General features: G+C 34.3%; 3 long non-coding RNA genes across 3 annotated transcripts; all 3 read right to left on the bottom strand.

The window, feature by feature from the left end:
* Window positions 1-1,539: 1,539 nt before the first annotated feature.
* LOC147507754 (uncharacterized) lies at window positions 1,540-5,179 on the bottom strand. Its single transcript, XR_015217176.1, has 3 exons — window positions 5,091-5,179; window positions 4,907-5,005; window positions 1,540-1,648 (listed from the first exon to the last, which is right to left on the bottom strand). It is a non-coding gene; the product is annotated as an uncharacterized LOC147507754 (long non-coding RNA).
* Window positions 5,180-8,633: 3,454 nt separating this feature from the next.
* Window positions 8,634-15,524, bottom strand: LOC147507753 (uncharacterized). Its single transcript, XR_015216230.1, has 3 exons — window positions 15,323-15,524; window positions 10,371-10,458; window positions 8,634-9,537 (listed from the first exon to the last, which is right to left on the bottom strand). It is a non-coding gene; the product is annotated as an uncharacterized LOC147507753 (long non-coding RNA).
* A 7,592-nt stretch (window positions 15,525-23,116) lies between these two features.
* LOC147507752 (uncharacterized) lies at window positions 23,117-24,048 on the bottom strand. Its single transcript, XR_015216968.1, has 3 exons — window positions 23,917-24,048; window positions 23,302-23,388; window positions 23,117-23,216 (listed from the first exon to the last, which is right to left on the bottom strand). It is a non-coding gene; the product is annotated as an uncharacterized LOC147507752 (long non-coding RNA).
* Between the last annotated feature and the right edge of the window lie 660 nt (window positions 24,049-24,708).

Below are 24,708 nucleotides of genomic sequence, written 5' to 3'. Positions count from 1 at the left end.
GTTTTTAGGGCGGGTCGCTACCCACATGGGGCGGGTCGCGCTTCTCTTGCTCCAGCTATAGGCTTGTGCGCTTACTAGGCCGCTGGTCGGCTCAGTGTAATTTTTCCCGGAATTTTCCAACGTTGAATCGGATAACCACAGTATGAATCAAACACGGGTGGGTGGGTGAAATGGGACTTTAAGAAAAGTACTAACACTACGAAAACAATGCGAAAGTGAAACTAAGATGGCAGCGGCGCCATTTGATAACTATCAAATTTAATAGTCTACCTACGAAATGAACGATGAAACTCAAAACGTAAGTAAACTACACACTAACTTATGTGCCTATGTTTATCAAAGAATTCTACTCTCAATACTATCGAGATATAGTGGAGTAGAGTGATTCGTTCCACTCCTAGTCCTTCCGCATGCTTGTTATCGCGTGTAATTACTCTACTTAAGGTCTAATGAGAGATTTACGAAAAGGCAACTAGACTACGATGCAACTACCCACAAGATGCACTAGTCGACTATTAGAACAACTATGGGAATGCTACGTTGATTCTATGATAAGGAGTTAGAGGGGGATTGATTCCACCTTAACTCGACTTAATCCTATTAACGATTTAATCCTCGTAATCCGAATTGAATCGCTTCGAAACAATTGGTTCTTCCTAATCCCTAATTACACATGGCATTCCTACCAATTCATAACTAGCATGTGAACGATTAAACCCATTCTCATGGTGAACTAATCGTTTCTAGAGTGGAAAGGAAATTACGACGATTCTACGATAGTCGAATCAAGCTTTCATCAAGGCTTCTCAACCCCCTCTAATGGAGGTTTAGCCGAGAATCATTACGCAATCATTTCGATTAAATTTAAACTAAACATGATATAAATAATTGAAATTTACTAATCTAAATTAAACAATAATTAAAAATCTAATTAATAACTAAGAATTGAATAACAAGTAATAAATGAAATTAGATCTAACACAAATGTAAATGACAAGAATCGAAATTGACAAACTAGCTATTTTATTTATCAAACTAATTAAGAACAATGATTCTAAGAATTTAATCTAAAACAAGAGTTGGATTTGAAATTAAACTTAATTAAAAACAATTAAATAAAAACTAGATCTAGAAGCTATTTTAATGACTACTTTTTACTCTAACCTATCTACCATTAACTATCTACCATTAACAAAGAGCTAAACTTTTGTTTTTATACTTTCAGATCCAAAAATCGTGCATGGGCTTGGAGCCATGTTTTGGGCCAGAGAATCAGGCCCAAAACCCAATTCTTTTAGTCCAAAAAGGCCTCTTCAGCTGCAGTTGGCTTTAACAGACTTTTCGTCCACTTCTTCTCCTCTGATTAGATCACGGCTTAGACCATTGGAAAGCTCTTTCCGAGCCGGTCGTTTTGACATAAGGTAGGCCCCATTCCGAGGTCTGAGTCCAAAGATATGGCCTTCGAAATTCTCTTTTGACTTTGTGTCTTTGTTTACGCGTCGCGTCAACTTTTCAGCTTTTGACCGGGCTTTAGAAAGGCTTTGTCTTCTTGAATCTTGGCCTTTAATCACGGAACTCCTTAGTAACCGACCTTTGCTCCTTTATCTCGCGAAAGTGGCACATTTCTGCACATAATGGACTTTGAAGCCTGAAATGCATAAAAACACGTAATCAGTGTTAACTCTTAATTATTACTCACATAATTGGTCTAAAAGTATGTCTGTTACAGGGTTAAAACTACAGTTTTGGGCTCTTATCACTTGAGCTGGTCGGGCTCTTCAAATTCAATTAGATATGTTCAAGTTCTACCGCCACCTAAGGGCTTTCTTGGAGATAATATCACTTGTGTATAGCACACCTCTTGGTTGTAACAACATGAGTTAGCTAGTTGCTTACCATACCAAAAAGGAACCCAACAAATGGGAAGGAAGGTCTATCATCATGTGGCTGATCGGTTTTGGGAGATAAAATCCGACACTTATAAATTATTCAGCCACTTCTCTTTTGCCTAGTTTGGGTTATGTGTGCTGAATTTTCAGGGGTTCTCTTAAATAGACAATTGGAAATATCTTTGTTGCTTTGAAGTGCTTGCTTAAGTTCTTTGAAGAGTGGAAATATCTTCTCTTTTCTTGATCAGACTTTCTCTGTTTCTAATATTATTGAATAGAATTGAATTGGTTGTAGTGATTTAGGAAGTTGGAAGGGAAGGATTCAATTTCAACTTAATAGAAGGTCTGATCAAGGATCAAGAAAAGAGAAAGGGAGGAGGTTAATTAACTAACGGTAAACAATCATTCCCTCTATTGCTTACATGTTTTTTGCATTATAGTGAAATCACTACTAGATATTATATGATTTGAATCATGAAATCAAAAGACGCAATGATTCCCTGATCCTATTAAGCAAGATAAAACTTTGGTCTAATTAAGGGATGGAAATTGCAACTTTCAAGGTGGGAATTCACTAGTAGACAAGTGTCACCCTCGGTATATTACTGAGGCAAGTGATCTTACATTCCTACTTGCGGCCCTCGAAATCCTCTAGTAGGAAAATGACATATAACTATAGTTTCGATTGGTCATGTTCATATAAGTTCCTTCTTTTGTTCATCCGAGGTATAAAGTCGTAATGGTCGTGTTCATATAAGTTCCTTCTTTTTGTTCATCCGGAGGTATAAAGTGCGTAATGTTTAAGAATTTAGTCATGTATTGGACATTCTATATCCTTAGAGCATTATTTTTAATTTAACCATCCAGTGTTAGACAAATCAAACTCGTAATCTATGCTCTTCATTTTCACACGTCAAGGTATTGAACTCTTGTTTGTTGTCTTGGTTTTATATTTCTTCAAAAGCTTATGATTTCTTCAAGAGATAATCGTAATTCTCTTAGTCAATCTGGATTGTGGTTTGCCTAATAGACAATAAGTGTAAACAAAAGCAAACATGTACGTGCCTATCATTGATTACAATATATGTTTTCTCTAAGAGTTCTTAGAACAATTTGCTACATTCATCTGCATTCAATTTTTTTGTTTTATGTTTAATTAAACACTGTCAAACACATACAAACATTGCTATCTGACTTTGTACAACCCTATTTTCTTATTCACTAAAGCTTAGAAGCAATTGTTATATGGATTTTATTTGTTTTGCAAGTCTCCCTCTTGAGAGTTAGTGTAAATAATTTTTTTTGTCATTCACTTTATCTTTAGCATTTTTAAGATTTTGTGGGATAAACACTGGTCCCGAAGTATTCGATGAAGATGGTCTAGTACTGTAGTGTGCACTGTTGTGTGGACGTGTGGTAGCTGTCAAAACCTTGTTTTGATCTTTTAGTTCCTTAGTTTTCGATTTTCATTTCTTTTACTTTAAACTTTTCAGATCAAGAAACTTTCTAACTAGCAAGAAGACTTCCACCTCGGTTGACAGCGTTCGATCGATCGATGGATAATTACTTAATTTGTTGATGATGGAGTTGATTAGAATGATTTTTAGTTTGGTTGAATGTGCTATCAAATAAATGTATCTTACATTTTTCAATGATATTCGATAATAATTTGCTAATTTTTCTTGTTGAATAAATTTATGTAAGAAATAAGTATTTTCGAATGGTTTGAAAATATATGGGGTTGAAGTTAATGTGGATGTTCTAATTTTACTTTTGAGAATTTTATAGTTGTTTTATTAGTGAAATAAGTTTACATGTTAGGAATTGAATTACAGGTTATTATGCAGTATTTTTAGAAGAAAATATAATATAAAAAATATAATTTTTTTTTAAAAAAAAGAAAAAATAGATGACAGTTTTAGAAGAACTGTCATAGTGTAAACTATTTGTTGACGTATTTTTCTTCCATAAAATGACGGTTCCACAATAGTCAATGGGCATTTCTTGACGGCTATAACGTGAAGTGTTAGAAAATATTGTGAATTTCTTGATGGTTCTAACCATAGTACAAAATATCCCGATATATCACGATATTTGGGGATATCTATCCATATTTCAGAAAAAGATATATAAATATCACGATATGTTAAGAGATATATACGACTGCAAATATCTACGATATTTTGACGATATTTGCGATATTTGTGATATTTGAAGATATTTGGAGATATTTGGAGATATTTAGCGATATTTTGTGTATATAACAATTTTATTTAATATTTACCATTATATTTTAAATAAATATAAATAATGTATCATGATATATCAAGAAATATCCACAATATCTACGATATTTGTCGATATTTTAAATATATCCACGATATTTACATGTGAAACAATGTCAAATATCCCCAAAGAGAGGGATATATCCACGATACATATCCAGAAATTGAGTATCGATAAATACCCATATCCTGATATTTTGTACTATGGTTCTAACTATATTTTATGACGTTTACATATGAGGTGTCATAATAAAATTTACCTACTATGACGTTTTAAAGACTAATATATGTCATAATGGGAGGAACTTTTAGGACATCTTTCTATGAACCGTCATAACTTTAATGATGGTTTTGGTTGACTTTTTATGACACCCCCAGTAATGACGACTAGTTTTTCAATCAGAAAATGTCATAATATGTATTTCATGACAACTAAAAGCTGTCATAAAAAGCCCTTTTTTTAGTAGTGTACGCTACATAAAAGAGAGTAGTAGATACTCTAAACCAAGCCCCAAAGCAAATGAAGACATTGATAGACTATAAGTTCCTCAAAGACCAACTTTGTGTTAGGATCATTTTAAATATATCATAGCTACAAGATTATTGTAAAGTAAAGTTCATAAAATAGAAGATGAAACCCTAAACAAACATACAATTAATTCAAATCAGAGCATAGTTTGTGAATCAAATTAAATGTAAATGAAAGAAGAAGGAAAAACCTTTGAAACTTACTTTGATGTCTCGATTTCGTTTGGTAAGTCAATAGCTCCCAAAGTTTTCACCTTCTTTTCTCGTTGTGAGTAGCATGTGGCATATTTCTAATTAGCTCACCTGTAAGAGTTTCAAACCAAATTTCTAAGTTCATCGCCTCTACAACTCGATATAAAAAAAAGACACAGGTTTGTCGTCTAGTTACCTTCACCACCTAATCAGTATGTCCTAATTGAGATTTTCACGGTTTCTTATGCTGTTCTTCCATCTCCACCCAAGTTAAGCTTGAAAACTGCATTGAATATTACCAATCAAATAAAGCACAATATCATAAACTAAATGATAGAAGAAGAAGATATAACATTATGTAAAGTAGAAGATGCCGATCAGTAGGAGTGCAATAAACATTCACCACAAAGGGTAACAGAGCCAAAGAAAAAGCAAAAGTGAGTTAAATTTTTTAATTAAAATGATTGATCCAAGTATCCAATCAATGCTCCGAGTTACCTGATTGTTACATTTATTTTTAAGACATTCTTCATCTCTAACAATTTTTAAAACAAATTTCAAATGCAGTTCATAATAATGTGTTGAATCCTTGTTCACAAGATCTCCTATCCGGGGACACCGGATTAATGAACTACAGAACCCATGTATTTGTGTGTTAGCCTTTTTTTGCTAGAAGTGGAATTAACGTCTATTAGCACAGTGTTCAGCAATGGAGACATCATGTTTACTTAGCTCCCACATATTTATATATATCTTTCTTAGCTTAATGGGTTTGCACAGGATGCATAAATGGCAGTAAGGATTAATACCTTGGCTGGTAAATCACATGTACTGGTCCAAAAATGCTCAACATTGCAGCACTACCAAAAGCTACTTTTGATCACTTTGCTTCTTTAAAACCACTCTCGCACTACAAGTGTCCCTTATAGCTTTTGTTTTTGATTCCTTGAAATCCCCGAAGTGTCTGAATATGTTATTCAGATTCATTTATAAGCGAATACAACCTAACTGGGGGAAGCTCATCAAAAGTGGTGAAGGGGGAAATTCATTCACATATACATATACGAACTGCTTGTGGGTCTGTCGGATACCAAGAATCAGCAAGGCCAATCCAAGAAGTTCAGAGTCCAAGGCTTTGTCCTTAGCAGCACTAATAGAAGAGCAAAAATGATCCTGAAAAAGCACATGGGGGAGCAGGTCTTCCTAAAAAAGCAATACATAAAACAATAGATATTATCACCCAACTAAAACCATTTGCTACGCAATAAGAGAAAACATAAAACAAATTAAAACAGTCACAAGTACATTATAACTCAAAAACAATTGCATCATTTAAACATACATGCCATAACAAAGTAGCTGCCTAAACCAACGCTATAAACATTGCAATACCGACAAATTACCTAACTCTCGAACTAATTATTATACGCCAACTATTTAGAAACTAAGCTCTAGGTATAATCTAAAAATCAAAACACAAAAAATACGTACCATACAATATAATATTTACGAATTGGAGAAATATCTAATTCCAATTCTAAACTTCTCTAATAACTCTAAAATTGCAAAAAAAAAAAAAAAAAAAAAAAAAAATCACAAAATAAAATAAAATAATATCCAATATATCGAAAAAAAATCTCAAAACACGCAAAATAATAATTAACCTATTTTCCCAACTAATCGAAGTTCAATGACTTGTTCCAACACGCAAACCAGAAAGAGAGGACATCCCTAAGTGGATTTAATCCAACTTGAAACAAATCAATTATATTTGTAATAAAAATAAGCATTTTGGGGTAGGATGCCTGGAAAATCAATAAGTTTTCAAAATATAAATGAGAATAGAATGCCTGGAACAACTCTGGTAGCAGCCTGCTGATAAGTGCTCAAAAAGGGAATTTTAACCCTCGATTATACCTCTTGTTTAGCCATCTTAGTGGACTAACAGTGCTTGTAAGTTATGTTTTATGATTCTACAGGTAAGAAAGAGAGTTTTGTGGAATATTAGAGAAAAAGGGGTAAAACAGAGCAATTCGAAACATTAAAGATCACATGGGAAACCCGTAGACAATCATGGAGAAGGCCAAGGAATTGAAGCTATTAAAGATGCGACTTACCCTATTTTAAAGCCTATTTGGAAGCCCAAGGCCAAAGGATTCGTTGCTTGAACCAAAGCCCGCAAAAGAGGATAGAAGGATAGAGTAGAAGGACAAAATAGACTTCCGCATCTGGGACGCATGGATCGCGCGTCCAGATGCATTGCTCGAGTCTGAAATGCATGGATCGTGCGTCTAGACGCATGAAACGACACTGTAGCCAATTCCTTCTCAGTTTTGGAGACGAATTTGGACTCTGAAAGAAGTTGATTTGTATTAGGAAACAAATGGCAGTTTGGAATGCTTCTAGAGCTCATTGTAACCCCTATAAATAGAGGACCTAAGTGCTTCATGTATTTGGCCAATTCACTTATACTCTTGTCTCCAGAACTTGAGGCAGAGAGAGATTAATAATAAAAGATTTGGTTTTAACTAGCTGAGTCTTAATAAATTAGTCTTTCTAGCCTTATGTTCTTCGGCTCATCTTCTTCTCGTTTTTCGTGTTCTTCCTTCTTTATGGAAGACTAATCTTCTCCTTCAAGGGAGGAGATGAAGCCGATATTTAAGGTTTAATGATTCTTCTGGTTCATGGTGTTCTTCAATCAGATTAGTTCTTTATGTTTTTAGTTATTAGTTCCATTGTCCAGACCAGGGGATGGAAGTATATATTAAGGTTTTTATTTATTGCAATCGAATATCATGCTAGTTTAGGGTTTTATTTATTGCAATTGAATATTTACCAGTGACATGCTTTAATTTATTGCAATTGAATATAATGCTAGAAAAGGGTTTTATTTATTGTAATTGAATATTATACTATTATTCTCTACTTTTCTTCTAGTTGTGTAGTGTTTTAGAGTAAGGAAAGTATTCTTTGTGTTTGCCTTAGATGGTGATTCATTGAATAGCTACCCAAGCTCACATAAAAGGAAAGAAGATACTAGTAGCATAAACATAGGAACAACCTTAAGTAGAGTTATTTGTTAACGATGTTTCGTCCAAGAGGGCATCGGCACTTCGCTCGATTAATTGTATTGTACTTGTGAGAAGAACCATGAAGCAAAAGGTCATTGAATCAAAAGTATTGGTGGATTCTTATCTCTTGAATTCCCTCTTTTATAAATTCTCAATAGTTTAGTTAGTTTAGTTTAGTTTAGTTTAGCATTAGAATCTACAATATCTATAATCATAGTTTTTAATCCCTCAAACCCCCTCTCCAGTCATGTTCTTCATATAAACATACACTTCAAAGTGGAACGATACCCTACTCATCCTTTACTTATTGAGGGATAATTAGGTTTTGATACGCTTCTATTTTGTTCAACGACCATATACCATCTCACACACAAAAAGAGGCAAGGTCACCTGCTACTCCATTGGCCTTCTAGCAAAGCCCATACTCCTATAAAACGGTTGTCAGATGAAGTGCTACCAACAATAGCAAGAATTGGTTCCATCTTATGAGATGGCCACTTGAAAACAGGGGAGTAATGAATCCCACGACGTTATAAGGGTGCCCATGTATACGCCTTGCGGTCCAAAAGCTTATAGTTGGTGGACGACTTGTTATATTGAACCAAACAACTAACGAAGTAAGAGACGATTACAGAATTATATTGAATAATTTTTTTTATCAGTTGTAACAGAATATATAAGATTATATATATTTAAGAAAAGTCTATGAGTAGGAGAACATGTAGCTATTGCAAGGAAATAGATTTCACCTTTCAATCTTATTATCAAGACCAAGTCTTGAACTTCTAAGCTGTTTTGTGGTGCTTGCATTGCCTCACTTCTCAAGTGACGTAGGATTGCCATACCATATACTAGTAAATCACCTCAATGTCCTTCCTTGTCTCCGAACGCCATCTTTATGTCCAAGCTCTTCATGAGGCACTTAATTCTTTCTTGATGGCAAAACCTGAGTTGGAACCTTGTCAACATTCTGTCCACCTCTCTCACCTATCTCATTAGACTTTTTAACCTTATCCTCATACTTGATTTCAGCATCTCTAGACTCCTCACTTTCTGAGATAACGTATCTGGAGAAAATTGGCCACCTTTTAATATAACTTGCTGGAGAGCATTACAAGTCGAGTGCCTTTGGAGTCTCAATGCATTATCATTGCCCGGAAACAGGAGAAACAAAATTTGAATTCCGTGATACATAAGGTATCTTTTGCGGTCTTTGATTGGCCCATTGTGCTGATTGGTGCGCTTGTGGTTGCTTGCCCCATCAACAGTATGGATCATGTTTGAACTCTGCAAAGCTCCCCCGCGTCAGCAACTCCTATAAATCGATGAACATTGGTTGATGCCTTAGGTATCATTTTGGTTAAGTTTTAAAATGGTGGGAATCTATGGCACACAATAATCCAAAGCTTCAGACACTCATTGTAAAGTTTTTGTGGCACTCAAAGAGCATATCATGGTAGAACTGGCACTTGCTGATGTCACTCCCATTGGCACTAATGCAATCAATGAATGCCTTGTACTGCAAGCCACATCCATCAGAGCTAGAAGCACCTTCGATCCCATGGATGCATCCTGTTAACAAACGTAACAATTTATAATGCATATTGACATAGGTCATAGATACGATTGTTGATTTGTTCTAGATGTTGCTAGCAACAACGATTATTTTGTACGACCCTCCACTTCAGTGTTTAGTCTGAGAGGAAATAAAAAACATAGGGTAAAATTGATAGGTACACTAAAGGACATAAAATTATAAATGCAATTCATGCACTGAGAACAACTCCTGAAAAAAAAGGTCTTATCACATGTATAGATGAAAACAACTCTTGGAAAAAAGGTCTTACCACACAGATGAAAACCACTCTTGAAAAAAAGGATCCAAGAGATGTACTGTAGTCTCAATTAAATTTCATTATTCAAGGTTAATGAAAAGTTGGAGAGATTTGAAGGTGAAGAGGGACACATAGGATGTAGGTTAGGTTGTGTCACCACTATAATTTCAATCTTTCGACTCCAACAATATCTAAGGTCACCAAACTATCAGATTCCAAATACAGAAGCTCTTTCAAATCAACCCACTCAAACCCAACTAAACTTGAATTCAGCGAGTTCATTGTTTTTCAATGACTATTTCAGTTTCAAACTGAAATGCAACATGCATTGCTGGCCTATATTAGCACTAAGATTTACATGGCAGTTGGATGTCAGTTCTGAAAAATGTTGAGGAGCTATGAAGCTTGCATATTTGTAACATATCCAAATCTCTACTTCAAAATACGTTTTGGAAGTCAAAGAATCACTATGAATGGAAAATGTTAAAACCATATATATATACAAATTTCATCATCTCTGCTAAGATCTAACTGGTAACACTACAGACAACTTGAAAAACAATACCATACCTGGTCAGCCACTGGAGCACTTTTGTTGATCTGCTTAGGCTCGAGCCCAGTCACCTTTGCTAGCTTTATATTGTCTTCTACTCAATCACTTACACCATCACCATGCATAACCACTCAGAAAATTAGCATGTATTAATCTTGTTAGCTAATTAAATGACCGTTTATTGATAGAGATGCAAAATAAGTCGCCAGTGTCGATATGTCGATATCTGGACAATATAGGTAAAGAAATTCTTAATAGATGAATTCAAACAGGCACATATAAACTCTTTTCGAGTCTACTAAATTAACCAACCCTCAATGAAGAGGTTGTGCGACTTAAAACACAAAACAACGCAATATCAATTCTGAAACGAATAGTCAAATTAGTAGCGTTCTACGTTCATCTTGTAACAGACAATAAAGAAGTAGTTGTCAATACAAAAATATGTGCCAAAAATATTTTTTCACATAATGAGCAAATAAGGAAATAGAACATATGAAAATATCTCAAAATATTAAAGGCAAAAAACGAAAAATGTGCTTAAGTGGTTTTTCTTTTTGTTTGATTCTCTTAAGGGAAAAAAATATACCCCCACCTTTTGGTCTGTGATAAAGAAAATCGGAATAACCTAAGCAAGGGGAACCGGATGCTTTTAGCATACACACATGCAAACACACATACACAAAAGATCAAATTCTCACTCATTGGACGGACAAACCAGCGATTAATTGTTACGCCTCCTTAAGTTGTCCATTTCTAGTTAAGGAAATCCACTTTGTGTCCACAGGCCAAAAGCACATGGATAACATAACCAACCCTATTAGACTTGTTGCCAAATCATTTAATTTCTAATAAACTTTTCCATTCCCACACATGGATGCCATGGAAGGCCGAGATTAGAGTTGTCCCTTTTACATTTGTGTATAAGTCAAGATAAATAGTCTCTAACTCAAGCAAACCATTCGCCAATACACCAAAGCACCTCTTAGCTGCCTCTCTGAAATGATCAAACAAAATGGTGTGCCTAATACCCACTTGGGGTTCAACATGGTCGGAAGTTGATCGGGATGTGATTGTCTCAATCTCATAAGGAAGGCCCGGAAAAACTCCCAAAAGTAACTAAACACACGTCTGATTACAATTTTAGTTCATCAAATATTCCTTAAGCACACAAAAACATTGTGGTTGAGTAAAATTAGAGGCGAAACACATTTTTCACATTTCCTTGACACATGAAGCAACATATAGCACACATGAAACTCGATGTTTTCTCATTTTTGATGCAAAGGAGATCTACAAAGGGAAGTAAAAAATAAATAATTAAAAGGATGTAGTATTTTTGAATCATGTTTAGTAGCTTAGCTACATCTAAAATCATGGTAATCATTGATAAGCACTAATCACTATTATGTAATCATGTTTAGTAGCTTAGCTACGTCTAAAATCATGTTAATCGTCGACAAACCTTAACTATTGAGTGATTTAAGATAATCATTTTCCACCCAGAATATTTTGTCTCATACTTCGTAAGAATAATAATGGATAGACTTAACCAATAGTTTGGTTTCAGCCTTGTTTCACAAACCATCTCTAGAAGTTTATATGATTCTTTCCTACCATCATATATCTTGGAAGGGCAGCCACGCTAAGTAAAATTCTTGCTGAAAACCATTGTCACAGCCCGAATTTCTAAACAATAACAAAGTGAATATTTGAAATATAATTATCTCAAACATCACTAGGTTCACTTGTTTAAAAACCCAGACTATGACGGAGAATACTACACATACAAACCCTAATATCCATGTCATAAAAGAAACAACTTAAATAACAATAATCCCAACAATTATCCGCAATCTCTTTATTAAGAGAACATCCTTCCAAATAAAACATCAAAACAAACTCTCCAAATAAAATTCATCACTATCATGTCCTTATGCCATGAAAGAAAGTAAACTACGTTATTACATTTTTCCAACCAAGAAAATCAAACCTAAAAGAAAACTAACGGACCGCTCCAGGCACGAATCCCAATCACACGCCGCGGTTCCACTGCCTTCCACCTATGTTCCCAAGAACACACCCACGCTAAAAAATAAAGCAAACATGGGTTGACAAAATGGAATTTCTTGGTATGAGTAGACTAACCACATATAAACATTTCAAACTTTACTTATCCAACTAACACTTTAAATCTATCATAACCTAATCATTCTCAGCTTGGAAGACAAGTAGTTCCGTCATCTCAAACGACATAGTTTCTTCCCAAGCAAAACTTCCATTTTATTTACCTCCATTTTATTAAACTCATTCTAATAACTCCCTTTTTAATATCTAAGTAATTGAATTTCACTTACCGATATCCGCCGCTGTATAAGGGTAGGACCGCGTCCCTGCACAAAATATTATTAAGTCCTACCCTCCTGCAAAAGAAAGTTAGAACTTGTATATAACATATGTACATATCCTATATGTATTCAAAAGTAAGCCCAAACACACTTGCATCATCAAATAAATTTCTCTTATCACTTAATCAATTACTTTTCTTATACACCCACCCTTTAGTACCTACTCCACGATTTGCACTCCACACATTTGCCAAATCACACATTCCTGTGTGCCTCTCTCCCACCGAATACCACAATATCATAGCCATCTCTGGGCTTTCATTCACATATTTCCACGACCTCTTTTTGGCACAAAAACTCAGGTCATTCATGGCACATTCAATGAATACCTTAGGTCATTCCCGCCACATTCAAGGAATACCTATCATATCACTAACGGGCCATTCATGGCACATTCAATGAATGCCCTGGGTCATTCCTGCCACATTCAAGGAATACCCAATCCTACATTCCCGTACATTCAAGGAATACAACTCACCCGCAAGGCGAAATACCTTAGTTCCTCTTTAGGGCAGTCAACTACAATTTGGTCATTCATGGCACATTCAATGAATACCCTTATATAACACTAACGGGCCATTTATGGCACATTCAATAAATGCCCACCTACATATGACTTCATCAGTCATAAACTCAATTCTAAAACTTGAGGCGTGGAGAGTTTTAAAAGGGTGCGGTAAGTTTTGTTTACGCATTATTGTATTTTATTGCATAGATTATTTCAGAGAACGTAGGAAAATCTTGATTCAATTATTTTTTGGTTTACGTGTTATTAATTTCATGGATGTATAAATGTCATAACGTTGTGTATCTCAAAAGACGATTTAAAATCACAAAGCAAGAAATACACGCATACAAGTATATTTATAAAGGTCTTAGCAAAAATCAAACACGTTAATATTCCTAGACTTATCCTATTAGACCGAATCATAAATTTAGGAAAAAGTCAAATTTTCGGTCAAACTGGTCAAAGTCAACCCTGGTCAAAGTCAACAGTCAACTCTGGTCAAAGTCAACAGTCAACTCTGGTCAACCCGGCCTAAACTCCAAAAACCCAAAAGCCCAAATCCTAAGGCCCATAGTCTAATCTAAAAGTCAAAATTTTAAAATCCAAAACAAAAAGATAATAGCCCACGATTTTGGCCCAAGCCCAAAATCGTTTTTGGCTACTGTTCATCTCCTTCCTCTCCAATTTCAAACAACCACCACCGACCATCACACAGCCACCACCGGCCATCCATGGCAAAAATAAACCCCGCGGTTTGGTTCAGGGAGAAAAACCCTATCTACCCATATCAACAATACTTGATTCTGTTATACTGCAAAAATCGACCGACGCCATTAAAGCTCTCTCCGAGCTTCCACAGGTATAGCTCGGCACCACTGAGCCATCTCCACTCAACACACAACCCTCAACACCTTACCCCACATCCTCCATGTTCAATTCCAACCAACAAAACATTCACACAACAAAAAAAACGGAAACTGCTTGTGATATGGTTCGAACGCCATTATGGCTGTTTCCAAGGCTTCCCCATCTCACCCAATCAACCCAAACACCAAACAATAACATTCACAGTTAACAATTATCATTACCACAAATCAATAAAAACCACACTTCAGAAAAAAAAAAAGAAACGGTTTTGTTCAGCTGATGGCGACGCCATTGATGCTATGTTCCGAGAGTTTCGGCCGATTCAATTTAGAGTCCAGTTATTAACCAATTCCCTATGCTAACATATAACCAAATTCCATAGCTAAACAAGAGGAGAGAAAGCTAGAATAACGGCAGAAAATGAAAACCGTAACAAAGCACAGTATCAAAACACAGTATGAACACAGCCTTTTTTTTCTAACAGATAACGAGAAATTTATAAAAACATAAAGTATCTACTCACTGTTAAAACCGAACAACCCGAACAGCTCCCCGAAAAGATTATCTTCCTTGATCCAAACTTTTTCAGTAAAATTTTCCCTTTTTTGTTTTTCCCTAAAAACTCTACGTGAGAAACCCTTATTTTCTAGTTTCTTCAAACCTCTCCGAAAAACCAGGGTTTTAAACCTATCTACTTACTTACGGGCTTTTTTTTTTTCCAAAACTACTGGATATCCTATTTCTGTTTTCTATTTACATTATTATTATTATTATTATTATTACTATTAATATTATTATAGGAAATGCAAATAAAAGACGGGGTGTTATAACCATATTAAACACAACTGAACTTTGCCTTTGAAGATTAACTACTTGTGTGAGGAAAAAATAAAATAAAATTATACATTAAAGAAAATTAAAAGTTTAAATAAAAAAAAATCATAACTTTGAAGAAGAATAAGAGGTTAGTTAGTCATAATCATTCCCCTGATGAAAAGAAAGGCATAATCAAACCAAATACATGGGTGTGAATATATATACTAGGTGTTGATCAATGCAATTACTGTTAGTAGGTCCAACACAGTTCCACCAGCTCATTGTTTAAAATGTTGAACGACTACTTGAAGCTAACGAATGATATATGAGATTAAGAATGAATTAAAAAAATAAAAATAAAAATAGTTACCTTTCAAACTGCTGAAATTCTCGACATGGTTTGCCAAAGAAACTCACCTGAAGAAGGTTAACAAAAAGATTAATATCAAGTTTCTTTTAATTGATTTCCCATTTGGTATTGAGAGGAAGAAATTGAGGGATTTTTTTTTTAGACTTTTAGTTTTTAAGAGAGAGAGCGAATGAGGGGAGATTTGAGAGAGAGAAATGGGCGCATAAGAGGAAAAGAAAGATGTATGGTTTCCTAGCATTTAAATTCGCTATAAATGGTAATAAATTCGGTATTAATGTGAATTCGTTGGTCACGAACAATTGAATAGTGGCGTGTAGTTGATTTTGGACTTGAATTTATAGATACGTCCTTAAAGGTATTATATTATCTTAAGGGTATAAATGGTAGTAAATTTTGAAATGACTAAGTAGTCCTTCTTAAATGCATTGAATAATTTGTTTGAATATTTTATCAAGGGTATTTAGTGGTAGAAAAAAGGCTGGCCCAATTTAAATGTCCATATTAATTATGGTGTACTACTATACTAATTGAGATATATTTGGGTTAATCTAAACCCCCCACATTTGTAAACATCACAATTCCCCGTCCGTCTGACTTCCATCCCAGTTTCGTTGGTATTTCACATAATACCAAAATTACCCTAAACCAAGTGGTATAACGGGTATTTAACAATAGTTTTTTTTTCAAGTGTAAATAGAAAAAAAAAAACAAAATGTAATAACGACTCTTTTTTAGGGGTAATTTTGGAATACTAACGTAACTAGGATGGAAGTCAGTCGACTTTGGGAGAAAATCGTGATGTTTACAAATGTGGGGGGTTTATTATAAACTGGTGACAAATGTAGGGGTTTAGACAAATTAACCCAATATATTTAAAGGGTCTGACTATTGCCAATGACGAAATTTCTTTTGCCAAGACAATTTCTGACAAAAATGCCCTTAAAGCTTAAAAAAATTAGAAAGGGGAGACTTCACCTCATACACCCATCATATTTGCAAATACAAAAATGAATAAGACAATATAAAAAGGTTTGTCTTGAATTTTCGGTCAACTCATATCAATCCAATAAAATAAATTTTCCTTTCTATTGATGTATATCTCATTTGAATGAATAATCTATTAAGATTTCGACGCACCACATTCACTTTTAATTAATTAATTATGATGAATTATCAGTAGATATTGATTTCAACTTAATAATATTTATTTTAATGGTGAGTGAAAAATAATTTGAATAAAAATTAGATAACTTCAAAACCTACAAGTAAGTAATTCTAGAAAAATTGGTTTTTCACGCTAACATATATAGCTATGATAAGATCAAATAAATACTAATATTGACTTCACGAGAGAACAAGATAGAAGTTATTCTATACTAGTATACTGGTAACTGGTGGGCCAAACGAAGTAGAAAGGATTTTTTGAAGGGGCACTAAAAGACAAGGACGGACAAGTGGTTTTAGGCGTGCATAGCGTAAAAACTCACTTCCTTCAATACAATATATATTCAATAAGAAGATATCTTACTATATTAGAAAAATGTCGGGGTTGAAGAATAGTGATTTGGTGTCACGTTTGTGTCCGTCACAGGGGTAATTTTGACTTTTTGCTCTTTTTCTGTGGGGACACAATCGTCAGTTCACAAAGATAGAACAAAATTGAAAATTCTAGAGAGAACGAATGGAAGGAAACCCAACTCACTCTCTCTTCTCGCCTACCCTAAAACAAAACCATTTCTATCACTTACAAAAATTCTCAACAGTTCTCAATTTTTCTCTTTCCCCCTTTCGCTCTCTTCTCAAACTTACAGGATGACGATAAGAAGAAGGAAGAAGGTTAGTTCAAAATGATGAAATAATCATTAAATTTTCGACTTTGTTCTTAAGGATTTTTATTTGTTACTGATTGCATAGGTGATTTAATTTAGGAAAGCGGCGAGAACACAATTTCACATGTTTAAATTTGGTTTAATTATGAAACCATTATTGTCTCGATTTACTATTTATTAAAGGCACAATATACTCTTTAGTTCTGTTTTAGATGATTGCTTCTCATTTTTAAAATTTAATAAGTGCACAAGGAATTGGTTATTAACTCAATGAACTAAGTAAACCCGTAAAATGTTAAAGGAGTAATCAGATGCGTAAAAAACACACTTCAGATTTTAACCAGAGGCACACACTATGGAAATTAACCAATAAATATAGATTATTTTCCTAATTTGTTTGTTCATATATGCTTATATGATGTAATGTAGAGATTTAAAAGCATGTTCCATTGCTATAGAGTAAGCTTTTCTTGAAACCATGAGTTTTAGGATTTTGTATTGTACGGATATAATTCTTAAATGGTCCGCATTAATTTACCTTTGAATTGAACATTTTCTATTACTTTGATGTCATTCGTTTAGTACAAGATTAATCTTCAAGATGGGAGTGTATCGATGTATTTGGTTCCACCAGTTTTTCTTTTTAACTCCTTTTAGTTCTTAAGTGAAATCTAAAACCATTTGACACTATTTTATTAAAATTTATAAGCGAGTGACCTTTGCATACAGTCTAATATATGATATATCATTTTGTTTTTTTCTTTAGGGCTATGGCATGTCTGAGTCCACTGCAGTAGGAGCGCGTGGCTTGAATAATGGAAAATTTAGTAAGTATATGTCAATTGGACTTATGGTGCCAAATAATATATTGCGTCCTTGCTTCGCTTATGAATAACGTCTTGTTTACGCGTGTTCAGTGTATATAACAGGTTAGAACACTGAAAAATATGAAAAATCAAAGTTCGAATCAAAACTGTCGAAATCCTGAAAAATTAACAAAGGGCGCGGGTGCGCTCGGATAGGGGCGGGTCGCCGCTCGGGTAATTTTCAAATTACAGTGTTTTTAGGGCGGTTCGCGCTCCACATGAGGGCGGGTCGCGCTCTTGCTCCAGTATAGGCGCGTGTGTGCGCTCTACTAGAAGCGCGTCGCGGCGCTCGTGTAATTTTTCCCGAATTTTCCAACGTTGAATCGGATAACCACAGTATGAATCAAACACGGGTGGGTGGGTGAAATGGGACTTTAAGAAAAGTACTAACACTACGAAAACAATGCGAAAGTGAAACTAAGATGGCAGCGGCGCCATTTGATAACTATCAAATTTAATAGTCTACCTACAAAATGAACGATGAAACTCAAAACGTAAGTAAACTACACACTAACTTATGTGCCTATGTTTATCAAAGAATTCTACTCTCAATTCTATCGAGATATAGTGGAGTAGAGTGATTCGTTCCACTCCTAGTCCTTCCGCATGCTTGTTATCGCGTGTAATTACTCTACTTAAGGTCTAATGAGAGATTTACGAAAAGGCAACTAGACTACGATGCAACTACCCACAAGATGCACTAGTCGACTATTAGAACAACTATGGGAATGCTACGTTGATTCTATGATAAGGAGTTAGAGGGGGATTGATTCCACCTTAACTCGACTTAATCCTATTAACGACGAATCCTCGTAATCCGAATTGAATCGCCCAGCAGAAAACAATTGGTTCTTCCTAATCCCTAATTACACATGGCATTCATACCAATTCATAACTAGCATGTGAACGATTAAACCCATTCTCATGGTGAACTAATCGTTTCTAGAGTGGAAAGGAAATTACGACGATTCTACGATAGTCGGAATCAAGCTTTCATCAAGGCTTCTCAACCCCCTCTAATGGAGGTTTAGCCGAGAATCATTACGCAATCATTTCCGATTAAATTTAAACTAAACATGATATAAATAATTGAAATTTACTAATCTAAATTAAACAATAATTAAAATCTAATTAATAACTAAGAATTGAATAACAAGTAATAAATGAAATTAGATCTAACACAAATGTAAATGACAAGAATCGAAATTGACAAACTAGCTATTTTATTTATCAAACTAATTAAGAACAATGATTCTAAGAATTTAATCTAAAACAAGAGTTGGATTTGAAATTAAACTTAATTAAAAACAATTAAATAAAAACTAGATCTAGAAGCTATTTTAATGGCTACTTTTTACTCTAACCTATCTACCATTAACTATCTACCATTAACAAAGAGCTAAGCTTTTGTTTTTATATTTTCAGATCCAAAAATCGTGCATGGGCTTGGAGCCATGTTTTGGGCCTGATAAAACCCAATTCTTTCAATCCAAAAAGGCCTCTTCAGCTACAGTTGGCTTCAACAGACTTTTCATCCGCTTGTGCTCCTCTGATTGGATCACGGCTTAGACCATTGGAAAGCTCTTTCCGAGACGGTCGTTTTGACATAAGGTAGGCCCCATTCCGAGGTCTGAGTCCAAAGATATGGCCTTCGGAAATTCTGCTGACTTTGTGTGTTGTTTCTGCCCACGTCGACTTTTCAGCTTTTGACCGGGCTTTAGAAAGGCTTTGTCTTCTTGAATCTTGGCCTTTAATCACGGAACTCCTTAGTAATCGACCTTTGCTCCTTTATCTCTCTAAAGTGGCACATTTCTGCACATAATGGACTTTGAAGCCCGAAATGCATAAAACACGTGTCGGTGTTAACTCTTAATTATTACTCACATAATTGGTCTAAAAGTATGTCTGTTACAGGGTTAAAACTACAGTTTTGGGCTCTTATCACTTGAGCTGGTCGGGCTCTTCAAATTCAATTAGATATGTTCAAGTTCTACCGCCACCTAAGGGCTTTCTTGGAGATAATTTCACTTGTGTATAACACACCTCTTGGTTGTAACAACATGAGTTAGCTAGTTGCTTACCATACCAAAAAGGAACCCAACAAATGGGAAGGAAGGTCTATCATCATGTGGCTGATCGGTTTTGGGAGATAAAATCCGACACTTATAAATTATTCAGCCACTTCTCTTTTGCCTAGTTTGGGTTATGTGTGCTGAATTTTCAGGGGTTCTCTTAAATAGACAATTGGAAATATCTTTGTTGCTTTGAAGTGCTTGCTTGAGTTCTTTGAAGAGTGGAAATATCTTCTCTTTTTTCTTGATCGGACCTTCTCTTTTCTAATATTATTGAATAGAATTGAATTGGTTGTAGTGATTTAGGAAGTCGGAAAAGGAAGGATTCAATTTCAACTTAATAGAAGGTCCGATCAAGGATCAAGAAAAGAAAGGGAGGAGGTTAATTAACTAACGGTAAACAATCATTCCCTCTATTGCTTACATGTTTTTTGCATTATAGTGAAATCACTACTAGATATTATATGATTTGAATCATGAAATCAAAAGACGCAATGATTCCTTGATCCTATTAAGCAAGATAAAACTTTGGTCTAATTAAGGGATGGAAATTGCAACTTTCAAGGTGGGAATTCACTAGTAGACAAGTGTCACCCTCGGTATATTACTGAGGCAAGTGATCTTACATTCCTACTTGCTGCCCTCGAAATCCTCTAGTAGGAAAATGACATATAACTATAGTTTCGATTGGTCATGTTCATATAAGTTCCTTCTTTTGTTCATCCGAGGTATAAAGTGTGTAATGGTCGGTGTTCATATAAGTTCCTTCTTTTTTGTTCATCCGAGGTATAAAGTCGCGTAATGTTTAAGAATTTAGTCATGTATTGGACATTCTATATCCTTAGAGCATTATTTTTAATTTAACCATCCAGTGTTAGACAAATCAAACTCGTATTCTATGCTCTTCATTTTCACACGGCAAGGTATTGAACTCTTGTTTGTTGTCTTGGTTTTATATTTCTTCAAAAGCTTATGATTTCTTCAAGAGATAATCGTAATTCTCTTAGTCAATCTGGATTGTGGTTTGCCTAATAGAACAATAAGTGTAAACAAAAGCAAACATGTATATGCGTGCCTATCATTGATTACAATATATGTTTTCTCTAAGAGTTCTTAGAACAATTTGCTACATTCATCTGCATTCAATTTTTTTTGTTTTATGTTTAATTAAACACCCCCTCATCAAACACATACAAACATTGCTATCTGACTTTGTACAACCCTATTTTCTTATTCACTAAAGCTTAGAAGCAATTGTTATATGGATTTTATTTGTTTTGCAGGTCTCCCTCTTGAGAGTTAGTGTAAATAATTTTTTTTGTCATTCACTTTATCTTTAGCATTTTTAAGATTTTGTGGGATAAACACTGGTCCCGAAGTATTCGATGAAGATGGTCTAGTACTGTAGTGTGCACTGTTGTGTGTGGACGTGTGGTAGCCGCCAAAAAACCTTGTTTTGATCTTTTAGTTCCTTAGTTTTCGATTTTCATTTCTTTTTTTACTTTAAACTTTTCAGATCAAGAAACTTTCTAACTAGCAAGAAGACTTCCACCTCGGTTGGCATTGCTTCGATCGATCGATGGATAATTACTTAATTTGTTGATGATGGAGTTGATTAGAATGATTTTTAGTTTGGTTGAATGTGCTATCAAATAAATGTATCTTACATTTTTCAATGATATTCGATAATAATTTGCTAATTTTTCTTGTTGAATAAATTTATGTAAGAAATAAGTATTTTCGAATGGTTTGAAAATATATGGGGTTGAAGTTAATGTGGATGTTCTAATTTTATTTTTGAGAATTTTATAGTTGTTTTATTAGTGAAATAAGTTTACATGTTAGGAATTGAATTACAGGTTATTATGCAGTATTTTTAGAAGAAAATATAATATAAAAAATATAATTTTTTTTAAAAAAAAAAAAATAGATGACAGTTTTAGAAGAACTGTCATAGTGTAAACTATTTGTTGACGTATTTTTCTTCCATAAAATGACGGTTCCACACTAGTCAATGGGCATTTCTTGACGGCTATGACGTGAAGTGTTAGAAAATATTGTGAATTTCTTGATGGTTCTAACCATAGTACAAAATATCCCGATATATCGCGATTTTTGGGGATATCTATCCATATTTCAGAAAAAGATATATAAATATCACGATATGTTAAGAGATATATACGACTGTAAATATCTACGATATTTTGATGATATTTGCGATATTTGTGATATTTGAAGATATTTGGAGATATTTAGCGATATTTTGTGTATATAACAATTTTATTTAATATTTACCATTATATTTTAAATAAATATAAATAATGTATCATGATATATCAAGAAATATCCACAATATCTACGATATTTGTCGATATTTTAAATATATCCACGATATTTGCATGTGAAACAATGTCAAATATCCCCAAAGAGAGGGATATATCCACGATACATATCCAGAAATTGAGTATCGATAAATACCCATATCCTGATATTTTGTACTATGGTTCTAACTATATTTTATGACGTTTACATATGAGGTGTCATAATAAAATTTACCTACTATGACGTTTTAAAGACTAATATATGTCATAATGGGAGGAACTTTCAGGACATCTTTCTATGAACCGTCATAACTTTAATGATGGTTTTGGTTGACTTTTTATGACACCCCCAGTAATGACGACTAGTTTTTCAATCAGAAAATGTCATAATATGTATTTCATGACAACTAAAAGCTGTCATAAAAAGCCATTTTTTTAGTAGTGTACGCTACATAAAAGAGAGTAGTAGATACTCTAAACCAAGCCCCAAAGCAAATGAAGACATTGATAGACTATAAGTTCCTCAAAGACCAACTTTGTGTTAGGATCATTTTAAATATATCATAGCTACAAGATTATTGTAAAGTAAAGTTCATAAAATAGAAGATGAAACCCTAAACAAACATACAATTAATTCAAATCAGAGCATAGTTTGTGAATCAAATTAAATGTAAATGAAAGAAGAAGGAAAAGCCTTTGAAACTTACTTTGATGTCTCGATTTCGTTTGGTAAGTCAATAGCTCCCAAAGTTTTCACCTTCTTTTCTCGTTGTGAGTAGCATGTGGCATATTTCTAATTAGCTCACCTGTAAGAGTTTCAAACCAAATTTCTAAGTTCATCGCCTCTACAACTCGATATAAAAAAAAGACACAGGTTTGTCGTCTAGTTACCTTCACCACCTAATCAGTATGTCCTAATTGAGATTTTCACGGTTTCTTACGCTGTTCTTCCATCTCCACCCAAGTTAAGCTTGAAAACTGCATTGAATATTACCAATCAAATAAAGCACAATATCATAAACTAAATGACAGAAGAAGAAGATATAACATTATGTAAAGTAGAAGATGCCGATCAGTAGGAGTGCAATAAACATTCACCACAAAGGGTAACAGAGCCAAAGAAAAAGCAAAAGTGAGTTAAATTTTTTAATTAAAATGATTGATCCAAGTATCCAATCAATGCTCCGAGTTACCTGATTGTTACATTTATTTTTAAGACATTCTTCATCTCTAAAATTTTTTAAAACAAATTTCAAGTGCAGTTCAGAATAATGTGTTGAATCCTTGTTCACAAGATCTCCTATCTGGGACACTGGGATTAATGAACTACAGAACCCATGTATTTGTGTGTTAGCCTTTTTTTGCTAGAAGTGGAATTAACGTCTATTAGCACAGTGTTCAGCAATGGAGACATCATGTTTACTTAGCTCCCACATATTTATATATATATCTTTCTTAGCTTAATGGGTTTGCATAGGATGCATAAATGGCAGTAAGGATTAATACCTTGGCTGGTAAATCACATGTACTGGTCCAAAAATGCTCAACATTGCAGCACTACCAAAAGCTACTTTTGATCACTTTGCTTCTTTAAAACCACTCTCGCACTGCAAGTGTCCCTTATAGCTTTTGTTTTTGATTCCTTGAAATCCCCGAAGTGTCTGAATATGCTATTCAGATTCATTTATAAGCGAATACAACCTGACTGGGGGAAGCTCTTCAAAAGTGGTGAAGGGGGAAATTCATTCACATATACATATACGAACTGCTTGTGGGTCTGTCGGATACCAAGAATCAGCAAGGCCAATCCAAGAAGTTCAGAGTCCAAGGCTTTGTCCTTAGCAGCACTAATAGAAGAGCAAAAATGATCCTGAAAAAGCACATGGGGGAGCAGGTCTTCCTAAAAAAGCAATACATAAAACAATAGATATTATCACCCAACTAAAACCATTTGCTACGCAATAAAAGAAAACATAAAACAAATTAAAACAGTCACAAGTACATTATAACTCAAAAACAATTGCATCATTTAAACATACATTCCATAACAAAGTAGCTGCCTAAACCAACGCTATAAACATTGCAATACCGACAAATTACCTAACTCTCGAACTAATTATTATACGCCAACTATTTAGAAACTAAGCTCTAGGTATAATCTAAAAATCCAAACACAAAAAATACGTACCGTACAATATAATATTTACGAATTGGAGAAATATCTAATTCCAATTCTAAACTTCTCTAATAACTCTAAAATTGCAAAAAAAAAAAAAAAAATAAAATAAAATAATATCC

Source organism: Coptis chinensis, chromosome 3 (assembly GCF_015680905.1).
Source record: "Coptis chinensis isolate HL-2020 chromosome 3, ASM1568090v1, whole genome shotgun sequence".
NCBI classification, from domain to species: Eukaryota; Viridiplantae; Streptophyta; class Magnoliopsida; order Ranunculales; family Ranunculaceae; genus Coptis; species Coptis chinensis.
The sequence above is the reverse complement of the archived record's forward strand: the minus strand, read 5'-3'. Positions and strand labels throughout refer to the sequence as shown.